The following is a 12,887-nucleotide window of genomic DNA, read 5'->3' on the forward strand; positions in this document are numbered from 1 at the left end:
AGATTTGAGCCATGGCTAACATGCACATCAAGTTAGCAACCAAAACATGCATGAAACTCCTAACACAACCTCATACATACCTTAATCTTGATGCAAACTTGGCCAAATCTCCTTCTAGATCTCTTCCCAACCAAGCATGAAGCAAAAATCCTCCTTCTTCCTTAGTTTTGGCTCAAAGAAAGGATGAACACAATTTTTTCTTTCCTTCTCTACAACTCACGGCAATGGGGGGATTACCACACTCACACACATTTTTTTTCATTTTTTATCACCCATACACCTTTGTTTATTATTTCACCCTAATGCACCAACAAAACATGTTTCATGACATGTTTAGCCCATCCTCCTTGTCATGGCGGCCACCACCTATAAAGGGGAATTTGACATGCAAGTCCATTATTTTGCATGCATGCTTTAATTAGTCATCACACATTTCCTATCATACTTTCAAAGTTCATTACTAAGTCCTTTCTTGTGGAATTCACCCTTATAACACTAAATCAATCATCATAAAATGTCATACATGAGCACACACATATTATAGGCATCAAAATAAATTTTAATTATTTTTATGCCTCGGTTTTTGTGGTCCCGAGACCACCTTCCGACTAGGGTCAATTTTGGCTGTCACAACTCTCCCCACTTAAGAAATTTTCGTCCCGAAAATCTTACCGTAAATAGGTTTGGATATCGCTCTTTCATAGAGTTCTCGGTCTCCCAAGTAGCTTCTTCTATCCCGTGCTTGAGCCATAACACTTTTACTCGTGGAACCCGCTTGTTTCACAACTCTTTCACTTCTCGTGATAGGATACGAATCGGTTCTTCCTCATAACTCATATTAGCTTGAATTTCAATTTCTGATGGACTAATCACGTGCGATGGATCGGATCTATAGCGTCAAGCATCAAACGTGAAAGACATCGTGAACCTTTTCGAGTTCGGGGCAAAACTAGACGATATGCCATTGGACCGACTCGCCGGATATCTCATATGGTCCAATGAACCTCGGCTCAACTTGCCCTTACGGCCGAATCTGAGTATCTTTTCCAAGGCGAAACCTTAAGAAACAATTTATCTCCCACCGATACTCAATGTCCTTTCGTTTCAAATCCGCGACTTCTCGACGATCGGAGGCTATTTTCAGACTTTCACGGATTACTTTTACTTTTCTGCTCAGCATCTTTAATCAAATCCACTCCGAAAATTTTGTTTTCACCGAGCTCGGTCCAAAACAATGGTGTACGGCATTTACGCCCGCATAAAGCCTCGTAAGGTGCCATCTTAATACTTGATTGAAAACTATTGTTGTAAGCGAATTCAATCAAAGGTAGGTACCATTCCATGAACCACCGAACTCGAGGATGCAACATCTCAACATATCCTCAAGTATCCGAATTATCCGCCGGATTGACCATCGGTTTGGGGTGAAAGGCGGTCTTGAAATGCAACTTGGTACCCAAAGCTTCTTGCAATTTCTTCCAAAATCGCGAGGTGAACCTCGGATCTCTATCCGACACAATGTAAATCGATACCCGTGTAATCTCACAATCGAGAAACGTACAATTCAGCTAGTTTATCTAATGAAAATCCAGACGACAGGATAAAGTGAGCCGACTTAGTCAATCTATCAACAACAACCCAAATCGCATCCTTCTTACTTGTCGACAATGGCGGTCCGGACACAAAGTCCATTGTGACTCAATCCCATTTCCACTCGGGTATCGTGATCGGTGAAGTAATCCTCAAGGCACTTGATGTTCCGCTTTCACTTGTTGACATATTAAACATCTCAAACAAAATCGGAGATGTCTCGCTTCATACCATGCCACCAAAACCGACGTTTCAAATCGTTGTACATCTTCGTACTCCGGGTGGATTGCCATTCGGCTACAATGGGCTTCATTCGAATTATCGAAATGAGTTCAATTCTTTGGGACACACCGACGACTTTTGAACCTCAAACAATCGTCATCGTCGATTTGAAACTCCGAGTCCTTGTTCGAACACACGCAGCCCATTTTGCAACCAACTCGTCGTCGACTTTCTCGAGCTTCTCGAATTTGGTGTGTCAATAATGGTTTGGCTTTCAATTCAGCCACTAACACACTTGTCGGATCGGACAGACAAGTGCACATTCATCGTCAGAAGTGAATAACGATTTACGACTCAAGGCATCCGCAACCATATTCGCCTTTCCCGGTGATAGTCAATGATCACTCATAATCCTTTAACAACTCGAGCCAACGTCTTTGTCGCAGATTTAAGTCTCTTTGGGCCATCAAATATTTGAGACTTTTGTGATCCGAGTATACATGGCACCTTTCACCAAATAAGTAATGTCGCCAAATCTTTAAAGGCGAATACGATGGCGGCCACTCGAGATCATGAGTCGGATAATTCTTCTCATGTAGCTTTAATTGCCTCGACGATAGGCCACAACTCGACCTTCTTGCATTAATACGCAACCTAACCCAAGTAGAGAGGCGTCGCTATAGATGACAAACTCCTTGCGGACTCGGGTTGCACTAGAATTGGGGCTTCATCAAATAAGTTTTCGTTGATCGAAACTTTTTGGCATTTCTCCGTCCATTCGAACTTAACGTCCTTTTGGAGAAGCCGTCATCGGCGTGGCTATCGTTGAGAAGCCTTTTACAAATCGTCGGTAATAACCTAAGAAGCCCCAAAAAGCTCGAACCTCAAGAATATTTCTGAGGCTTCCAATTAAGTATGGCTGAAATTTTATTCGGTCGACTCGAATACCCGATGCGATACCACATGACCCAATAAGCTAACCTCTCTTAACCGTAACTCACACTTGTGAACTTAGCATATAATTGCTTGTCCCGTAAAATTTGCAGCACTAACCGCGGTGTTCAAGATGTTCGGTCTCATTTCTTGAATAGACCAAGATGTCATCAATGAACACGACTACGAATCGATCCAAATATGGTCTAAAGATCCGATTCATTAAATCCATAAATACCGTAGGGCATTAGTGAGCCCAAACGGCATCACTAGGAACTCATAGTGACCATATCTCGCTCAAGGCGGTCTTGGGCACGTCCAATCTCGGATTCGCAATTGATAGTAGCCCGATCTCAAATCTATTTTCGAGAACACCGAGGCTCCTTCAGTTGGTCGAACAAGTCGTCAATACGTGGCAACGGATATTTGTTCTTTATCGTCGCTTTATTAAGTCGACGATAGTCGATGCACAACCGCATGGTTCCATCCTTCTTTTCACGAACAACACCGGCGCACCCTAAGGCGAAAAACTCAAGCGAGCAAAACCTCTATCCACCAATTCTTGCAACCGAGCTTCCAACTCCTTTAATTCCGTTGGTGCCATACGATACGAGCTATCGAAATTGGAGTGGTACCGGTACCAATTCGATGCCAAATTCTATTTCCGAGCAGTGGTAAACCCGGCAATTCTTCAGGAAAACATCCGGTATTCACAAACCACGCACAGATTCGGGTTTTTTTTCGATTCCTTGTCATCGAAAGCACGACGCTGTGTACGCTTCGACTCTTTTCTTACATACTTTCGGGCCAACATTGCGATATTACGGTGGCAACCCTTTAAGTCCGTAGACTTAACCCGAATTATCTCTTTATTCGCAAGACCTCAAATCGATAGTCTTGCTTTTGCAATTTACGACCGCATCGTGCATGGTCAACCCATCCAAACCAAGAATAACATTGAATTCATCGAACGGCAAAAGCATCAAGTCCGCCGGAAACAAGAACCTCGGAACACTAGGAGACTTTTCTTGCACACTTTGTTGACAAGCACGTAGTGACCCAAGGGTTTGACACCGGATTACAAACTCAAGAGACTCAATAGGCAAAGTCTTCTTTGGATGCTAAGGTTTCACATATATAAGATTGAGTAGAACCAGGTCAATCAATGCAATCACTTTAGTATTGAAAAGGGTGAAAGCACCGTAATGACATCCGGAGAGGCAAGATCCTCGGCGTGGCAGATGGCATAAGTCCTCGCAGGAGCACGAGCCTCGATCCGATGGTAGCATCTCTAGATCCTCTCGACCGCCATCGACATTGCCCATATTTCTAGGTGGCCTACCTCGAGCGTGGTAGCACCCGAGTTTCCACTCGACTCACATTCTGCTCAAGCTTCCTCGGGCAATCCTTCCTAAAGTGGTCGGCCGATCCACACTTATAGCAGGAGTGATCACGAAACCAACAGCTCCCGAATGCCATTTGCCACAATGTTGACACTCCGCCCTCTCGGCGATCATTTCCACCATTGGCGATCAAGTGACTCGTGTGGTCACAGGGGTCGATCGCGTCCTCGTCTAAAAAGCCCAAAGCGCCTCTAGACCGGTTCACATCATCTCGAAATCTCTTGATTGCTGTTGAAGAGACTTTCCGAGGACCTCTTCGAATTCTCCAGTTCCCACATCAGCTTTTTGTTTCTCCTTTCTAAGCTCTTCGACTTTACAAGCTCGCTCAACAAGTACTACGATCTCTCGATTTCGAGAATGCCAACGAACATCCTTATATCATCATTCAGCCCATCCTCAAGCATTTACACATAATAGCTTCGGACGAAATGCATTCTCGCGTGTATCGGCTAAGCCTCACAAATTTTCGTTCATAGTCGGTAACCGACATAGAACCTTGCTTAAGATCAAGAAATTCCCAAGTCACTTGCTCTCTAGGTACCACGAAGTCGAGTACTCCACCAATAGTAGGTGGAATCACGTAGCAAGGAGATGGTACACTTTAAGCATTCATCGGTGTACAAGATAGCTCATCGAGCACCGGATAGTGTTGTCCAACCGAAATTCAGCTCGCTCGCATCATCATCATCCGTAGCTTTAAATTCAGTGGCCCCATGTTTTCGAATCCTATCGATTGGGGCTTACTTGACCTTATTTGGTCGATTACGGAGGTATTGTAGGTGCGGGGTTGCATTTGTCGGGAATGGAGGTCGGGGGACAGCCGTGTTAGTTCGAATGTATTGATTAAACCATTCGCTCATCACACTATAAAAGGCTTGCCTAGCCTCATCATTCGGATTGCTGGCCATAGGTTGAGAGTCCCTTGGCGCTGTCCCTTGTGCGGGAGCAGCGCCACACTCTCCACATCATCAGCTATTGCTCGGTTGGGATCGGGACCCATTGCTATAAACAAACTCAAAGTCAAATTGTCGAAATCACCACACTATCGATTCATCATTTAATGGCATGTATAGCTAGACCCCAAACACCTCACGGTAGTCCTAGAATCGACTAAACCGTGGCTCGATACCATAAAATTGTAACACCCGAACTCGAGACCATTGCGGTGTCGGACACGAGGGGTTAACAAGCCAAGTTCACATGGTTTGCCCACCAATTTGACATTTCCAGTCAGGCTGGAAGACTGCATCACCGTCGCCTTTAAAATCATATCTCGAGTTTCAAAACTCGAAAACTGGTTTCGTAAATTTTCCTGAATTTTGACTCATATATCCATCCATGGATTTATTTCTAGAATTTTGGATGGGCCAATTGGTACAGTTTATTAGTTAAAGTCACCCATGTTACAGGGATCGACTGCTCTGACCTTCGCGCGGTATAACTTGAATATCTCTCTGTACAGGGCTTTAATGCTGGTGTCGTTTGTTTCTAATGAAACTAGACTCAAAATGGAATCTGTACATATAAGGTATGTTGCCTAATTCTTTCTGTATAATTTATAGTAAATTTTTAAAGTTGCGACAGGGAACCCAGAACCCGTTCTGGCCCTGTCTCACAATAGCATTAATATCTCTTAACATGTAACTCCTATGACCATTTCGTTTCTTCCATATGAAAATAGACTCATCAAGGTTCATTTACATAGCTTATTCACTATTTAATTCCATTTCTACGAATTTTGGTGATTTTTCACATTCACGTCACTGCAGCTGGCAGCATCTGTTTTAAGGTAGGTCTTACCTATTTGGTAGTCTCCATGAACCAACTAGTCTTTGCCATACATAGGTTCATATATGATCATTTTAACCATGCCAATGGCTGATCATATGACCAACATTCCCATTTCCAAGCCATAGCCACATCATGACACCAAATATATACATACAAACCACAATTATTCTAAGTTCATGTTCCCTTTTCGAGCCATTTTCGCATGGCCGTACATACTTACATCACCACATATTTAACAAACAAGGGTAGTCCTATACATGCCATTTCAAGTTCAACCAAGAATTTATACCAAAATGGGGGCTTGATAGTGTGGATGACTTCGACTTCAACGATCCCGAATCCGATTGCTATCGAGCGAAATCTAGAAAACTGAGAGCCAAAGTAGCGGAGTAAGCATTTTTATGCTTAGTAAGTCTCAAGGAATATAATCAACTCTAATTACAGCAATACATTCACATAGTTAAATGCATCATTTCATTAATGCGCATTCACATAATCATACTTACTTTACCATCCCAACTCTTATGTTCATACACAAATAACGGCTTCATTAAGGCCGATAACTCGCTCCATCATAGGAGCGGATATTCATACGCTCTTACTCCTAGCGCGCAAAGCACACACCGCACTTACCTTATCATTGGGAAATTTCACAAGTGCATTAGCTGAAATTTTCCAGCAAGCTCATAATTTTCAAATCACATACCTTCGAGTTTATCCGGATGTCGGTTTCGTTCAATCGCCTTGGGACATAGCCCGGTTATGGTAACCCGCACCAAGGCCAACGGACTTTACCCGGATATCACGATTTGCACAAATGCCTTGGTCTTAGCCCGGATTTAACAACTTGCACAAATGCCTTCGGTCTTAGCCGGATATAGCTACTAGCACAATTGCCTTGGTCTTAACCCGGATATAAATTTCAGCATAATTGTCTTGGGCTTAGCCCGGATATCATTCAATTTCTCATGCACACATACATCAATAATCATTGGACATACATATTTCATTTTCGTTACTAAGGCTCAAACACAATTATAATCATTAGCATATTCGCCGGGACTTAGCCGGGTGGAATTCAAATACTCATACACACATGATCAATAATCATACACATCCATGTTTCATCTTACATAATTCAAGTAAGATCACTTCTTGAGGACTTACCTCGGATGTTGTCGAACGGCTTTTTCGGCTATTCGATCACCTTTTCCTTCCCCTTGTCCAATTGTGGCCCTCTTAGCTCTTGAGCTAATTCAAACAAATTCAATTTATTAAAACCTCATTGTGCTTGCTTATGGCGAATATGACAAGGATTTTAAATGGTCATATGGCCACTCTTTAGCTTGAATACACAATGGTCATGCACATTTTATACTACATCAAGCAATTCAATACAATTTATTTGAGCATCAAGGAAATGCTAAGGCCTTCAATAGGCTACCCAAGGCCGAATATTCATGTACATGTTGAGGCCAATTATGCACTTAATACCTCACAAAAACAGCATGCATTTTACTAGTTAATGCTTTGCATATTGTGGCTCAAAACTTATAATATAGCATCAAGCACTTATATGTGTGCTAGGCAATTGTGCTTGAAATTTCACAATTATTCTTCAACATCTTCTTCTTTAAACCAACTTATTCATCACTTACTTCATAGCCAAAACATCATGTGCAAACATATATATACAATATGAGCATGGCGAATTTTCAAGGTGTCCATAGCCATCCAAAATACAAATTTTAACTAACATGCAAGAAGCATGAACCATGCTCATGAATGGTCGAATATGACAATCATGCTCCTTTTCAACTTCAATCATGATAAATCAAAAGAAGGCTCAAAATCTTGCTCAAGAGTAGACAATCCATCATTGCATGCATCATCATCAAGCTTCACACTTAGCATGCAATGGCTTTATCACCATAACAACTTTGGCCAAATACCATTTCCATGGCTTAACAAAGATTTGAGCCATGGCTAACATGCACATCAAGTTAGCAACCAAAACATGCATGAAACTCCTAACACAACCTCATACATACCTTAATCTTGATGCAAACTTGGCCAAATCTCCTTCTAGATCTCTTCCCAACCAAGCATGAAGCAAAAATCCTCCTTCTTCCTTAGTTTTGGCTCAAAGAAAGGATGAACACAATTTTTTTCTTTCCTTCTCTACAACTCACGGCAATGGGGGGGGGGGATTACCACACTCACACACATTTTTTTTCATTTTTTATCACCCATACACCTTTGTTTATTATTTCACCCTAATGCACCAACAAAACATGTTTCATGACATGTTTAGCCCATCCTCCTTGTCATGGCCGGCCACCACCTATAAAAGGGGGAATTTGACATGCAAGTCCATTATTTTGCATGCATGCTTTAATTAGTCATCACACATTTCCCTATCATACTTTCAAAGTTCATTACTAAGTCCTTTCTTGTGGAATTCACCCTTATAACACTAAATCAATCATCATAAAATGTCATACATGAGCACACACATATTATAGGCATCAAAATAAATTTTTAATTATTTTTATGCCTCGGTTTTTTTGTGGTCCCGAGACCACCTTCCGACTAGGGTCAATTTTGGGCTGTCACAAATACGAACTGGTTCTTCTTCATAACTCAAATCAGATTGAATCTCCACCTCAGATAAATTAATTATATGCGATGGATTAGATCTATAACGTCGAAGCATCGAGACATGAAAAACGTTGTGAATCTTTTCAAGTTCCAGGGGTAAAATCAATCGGTATGCAACTGGCCCAATTCGTTCAGATATTTTATACGGCCCGATGAACCTCGGACTCAACTTGCCCTTACGGCCAAATCTCAGCACCTTTTTCCAAGGTGAGACTTTAAGAAACACTTTGTCTTCAACCTGATATTCAATTTCTTTTCTTTTTAAATCTGCATATGACTTCTGACGATCCAAAGCGGCTTTCAAACTTTCACGAATCACTTGAACTTTCTGCTCAGCATCCCTAATCAAATCAACCCCGAAGATTTTACTTTCACTAAGTTCGGTCCAAAACAACGGTGTACGACATTTACGACCGTACAAAGCCTCGTAAGGTGCCATCTTAATGCTTGATTGAAAACTATTGTTGTAAGCGAATTCAATCAAAGGTAAATACCGTTCCCATGAGCCAGAAAACTCAAGGATGCAACATCTCAACATATCCTCGAGTATCTGAAATACCACATTAGCCTTTCTCGGGTGATAGTCGATGACAAGCTCATAATCTTTCAACAACTCGTGCCAATGTCTTTGCCGTAGATTCAAATCTCTTTGAGTCATCAAGTATTTGAGGCTTTTATGATCTGAATATATATGACACCTCTCTCCAAACAAGTAGTGTCGCCAAATTTTCAAAGCGAAAACAATGGCAGCTAATTCAAGATCATGGGTTGGATAGTTTTTCTCATGTGGTTTCAATTGTCTCGACGCGTAAGCTACTACTCGACCTTCTTGCATCAACACGCAACCCAGCCCAATCAAAGATGCATCACTGTAAATGACAAACTCTTTACCGGATTCAGGCTGTACAAGCACTGGAGCTTCAGTAAAATAAATTTTCAACTGATCAAAACCTTTCTGACATTTTTCTGACCATTCAAACCTAACATCTTTCTGAAGTAGTCTCGTTATTGGTGTGGCTATCATCAAGAAACCCTTTACAAACCATCTACAGTAACCAGCAAGCCCCAAAAAGCTTCGAACTTCAGTAACATTTCTCGGGGGTTTCCAATCAAGTATGGTTGATATTTTGCTCAGTTCAACTCGAATTCCCGATACAGATACTACATGCCCTAAAAAGCTAACTTCTCTCAACCAGAACTCACATTTACTGAACTTAGCATACAACTGCTTATCCCATAAAATCTGTAACACTAATCTCAGGTGCTCAGCGTGTGCAGTTTCATCATGTGAAGAAATGAAGATGTCATCTATAAACACAACTACAAACCGGTCCAAATACTGCCTGAAAATTCGATTCATCAAATCCATAAATACCGCAGGGGCATTAGTGAGCCCAAACGGCATCACTAAAAACTCGTAGTGACCGTATCTCATCCTGAAAGCAGTTTTTGGTATATCTGAGTTTCAAACCCGCAGCTGATAATAACCTAATCTCAAATCTATCTTTGAAAACACTGAGGCTCCTTTCAATTGATCAAACAAATCATCAATCTGCGGTAACAGATATTTATTCTTTATTGTCACTTTATTCAACTGACGATAGTCGATGCACAACCTCATGGTTCCATCCTTCTTTTTCACAAACAATACTGGTGCACCCCATGGTGAAAAACTTGGTTGAGCGAAACCTCTATCTGTCAACTCTTGCAACTGAGCTTTCAATTCCTTTAATTCGGTTGGTGCCATACGGTACGACGCTATCGAAATTGGTGTAGTCCCAGGTACAAGTTCGATGCTAAATTCTACTTCTCGAATGGGTGGTAATCCTGGTAACTCTTCAGGAAAAACATCTGGATACTCACGAACCACTGGTACCGTTTCGAGTTTCTTTTCCGACTCTTTGTGATCAAGTACATACGCAAGATATGCTTCACTCCTCTTTCTCATATATCTCTGAGCGATCATCGAGGATATTATTTCTGGCACTCCGTTCAAGTCAGTAGACTCAACTCGGACTATCTCATTATTTGCACACCTTAAATCAATGGTCTTTCTTTTGCAATTCACCACTGCATCATGCACGGTCAACCAATCCATACCGAGAATAACATCAAATTCATCAAACGGTAAAAGCATCAAATCTGCCGAAAAATAGGAATATTGAATTATCAGAGGACATTTCTTACACACTTTGTCAACAAGTACATACCGACCCAAGGGATTTGACACTTGAATTACGAACTCAGTAGACTCAACCGGTAGAGTCTTACTGGATGCTAAAGTCTCACATACATATGAATGAGTAGAGCCAGGGTCAATCAATGCAATCACATCAGTATTAAAGAGAGTGAAAGTACCAGTGATAACATCAGGGGAGGATGCCTCCTCTTGTGCGCGGATGGCATAAGCTCTAGCAGGAGCACGAATCTCAGATCGAACAGCCGTATTAGAAGTCCCTCTCTGACTACCACCCCTACCTCCTGAAATTCTCGGTGGTCTACCTCTAGTCGTTGTTCCACTAGGTCTTGCACCTTGCATCTTATTTTTCTCATCGAGTTCCGTGCAATCTCTAATGAAGTGATCCTTCGAACCGCATCTGTAACAGGCCCTGTTAGTAGACTTACCCCAACATTCACCTACGTGTCGTCTTCCATATTGTGGTCATTCAGGTTTTTCTTGGCGATTGTTACCCATACTAGCAACTGAAGTAGCTCGAGAGTCCGTTGATGGTCGCTCTCTAATAGAAATCCCTGCAGTCGTCTTCGATTTATTAGTGTCTTCCCTGAACTTCTTTACAGCCGAGAATGAAGTTTTACCCGCCAATCTTTTACAAAAGTATCTAGCTTCAACTTCAGCCTTCCTTTTCTCCTTTCCAAGTTCTTCTTCCTTGCAAGCTCGCTCAACTAGTGTTACAAATTCTTTTATCTCTAAAATACCCACTAGTAGCTTTAAATCTTCATTCAATCCTTCTTCAAATCTTTTACACATAGCAATTTCATCAGCTACACACTCCCAAGCATATCGACTGAGTCTTACAAACTCACATTCGTATTCAGATACTGTCATACGGCCTTGCTTAAGTTCCAAAAATTCTTTACGCTTTTGATCGATGAACCATTGACTAATATACTTTTTTCGGAATTCCATCTGGAAGAAATCCCAAGTAACTCATTCCTTCGGGACTATAGTAATCAAGGTTCTCCACCAATAGTAGGTTGAGTCTCGTGACAAAGATATGGCACACTTTAAACACTCATCAGTTGTGCAAGACAGCTCATCAAAAACCCGGATGGTGTTATCAATCCAAAACTCGGCCCTTTCAGCATCATCAGTAGCTATGGCTCGGAATTCCTCGGCCCCGCGCTTCCTAATCAAATCCACAGGAGGTTTACTCGGCCTTACAGGATCAGTATCTGGTGGTATTATAGGCACCTGAGGCGAATTATTTAAATTCGGAAATGGTTGAGCAGTCGGGTTAGTTCGGGCATATTGTGCGACCCACTCATTCATCATGGTAAAGAAGGTTTGTTTTGCCCCATCATCTTGATTATTCGCGGATGATTGAGGTTCAATAGGTGGTGTCCCTTGCGCAGAAGCAGCCGCTACACTTTCAACATCATCCGCTAAGGTTCTCTCTAGATTGGGTTCCATTTACTAATCAAAACAATAATTTCAACCGTCAAAAGTCATCACACTATCAAATACTAACATTAAGGCATGTATAGCTAGACTCATACGCGCTATGGTAGTCTTAGAACCGACTAAACCATAGCTCTGATACCAATAAAATGTAACACCCCGTACCCGAGACCGTTGCCAGAGTCGAACACAAGGTGTTAACGGGCTTAATTCATTTTAAAATTTTTCTAGACAAGCTGGCTAATTGCATCACAGTCACTTTAAAAATCATATCTCGAGTTCCGAAACTCCAAATCCAATTCCGTAAATTTTTCCTAAAACTAGACTCATATATTTATCTAATAAAATTTTTTTAGAATTTTTGGTCAGGCCAATTAGTGCAGTTTATTAGTTAAAGTCTCCCCTGTTCCAGGGTTCGACTACTCTGACCTCTGTGCATTATGAATCAGATATCTCCATGTACAGGGCTTCAATTCCTATGCCGTTTGTCTCTAATAAAACTAGACTCAATAATGAATCTGTAAATATAAAGTTTGACTTCTAATTATTTTTTTAAAATTTATGGTGAATTTCCAAAGTCAAAACAGGGGATCCAGAAATCACTCTGGCCCTGTTTCACAAAAATTTAAACATCATAGCTCATATAC

This window comes from Gossypium arboreum, chromosome 7 (genome assembly GCF_025698485.1).
Source record: "Gossypium arboreum isolate Shixiya-1 chromosome 7, ASM2569848v2, whole genome shotgun sequence".
Lineage (NCBI taxonomy): Eukaryota > Viridiplantae > Streptophyta > Magnoliopsida > Malvales > Malvaceae > Gossypium > Gossypium arboreum.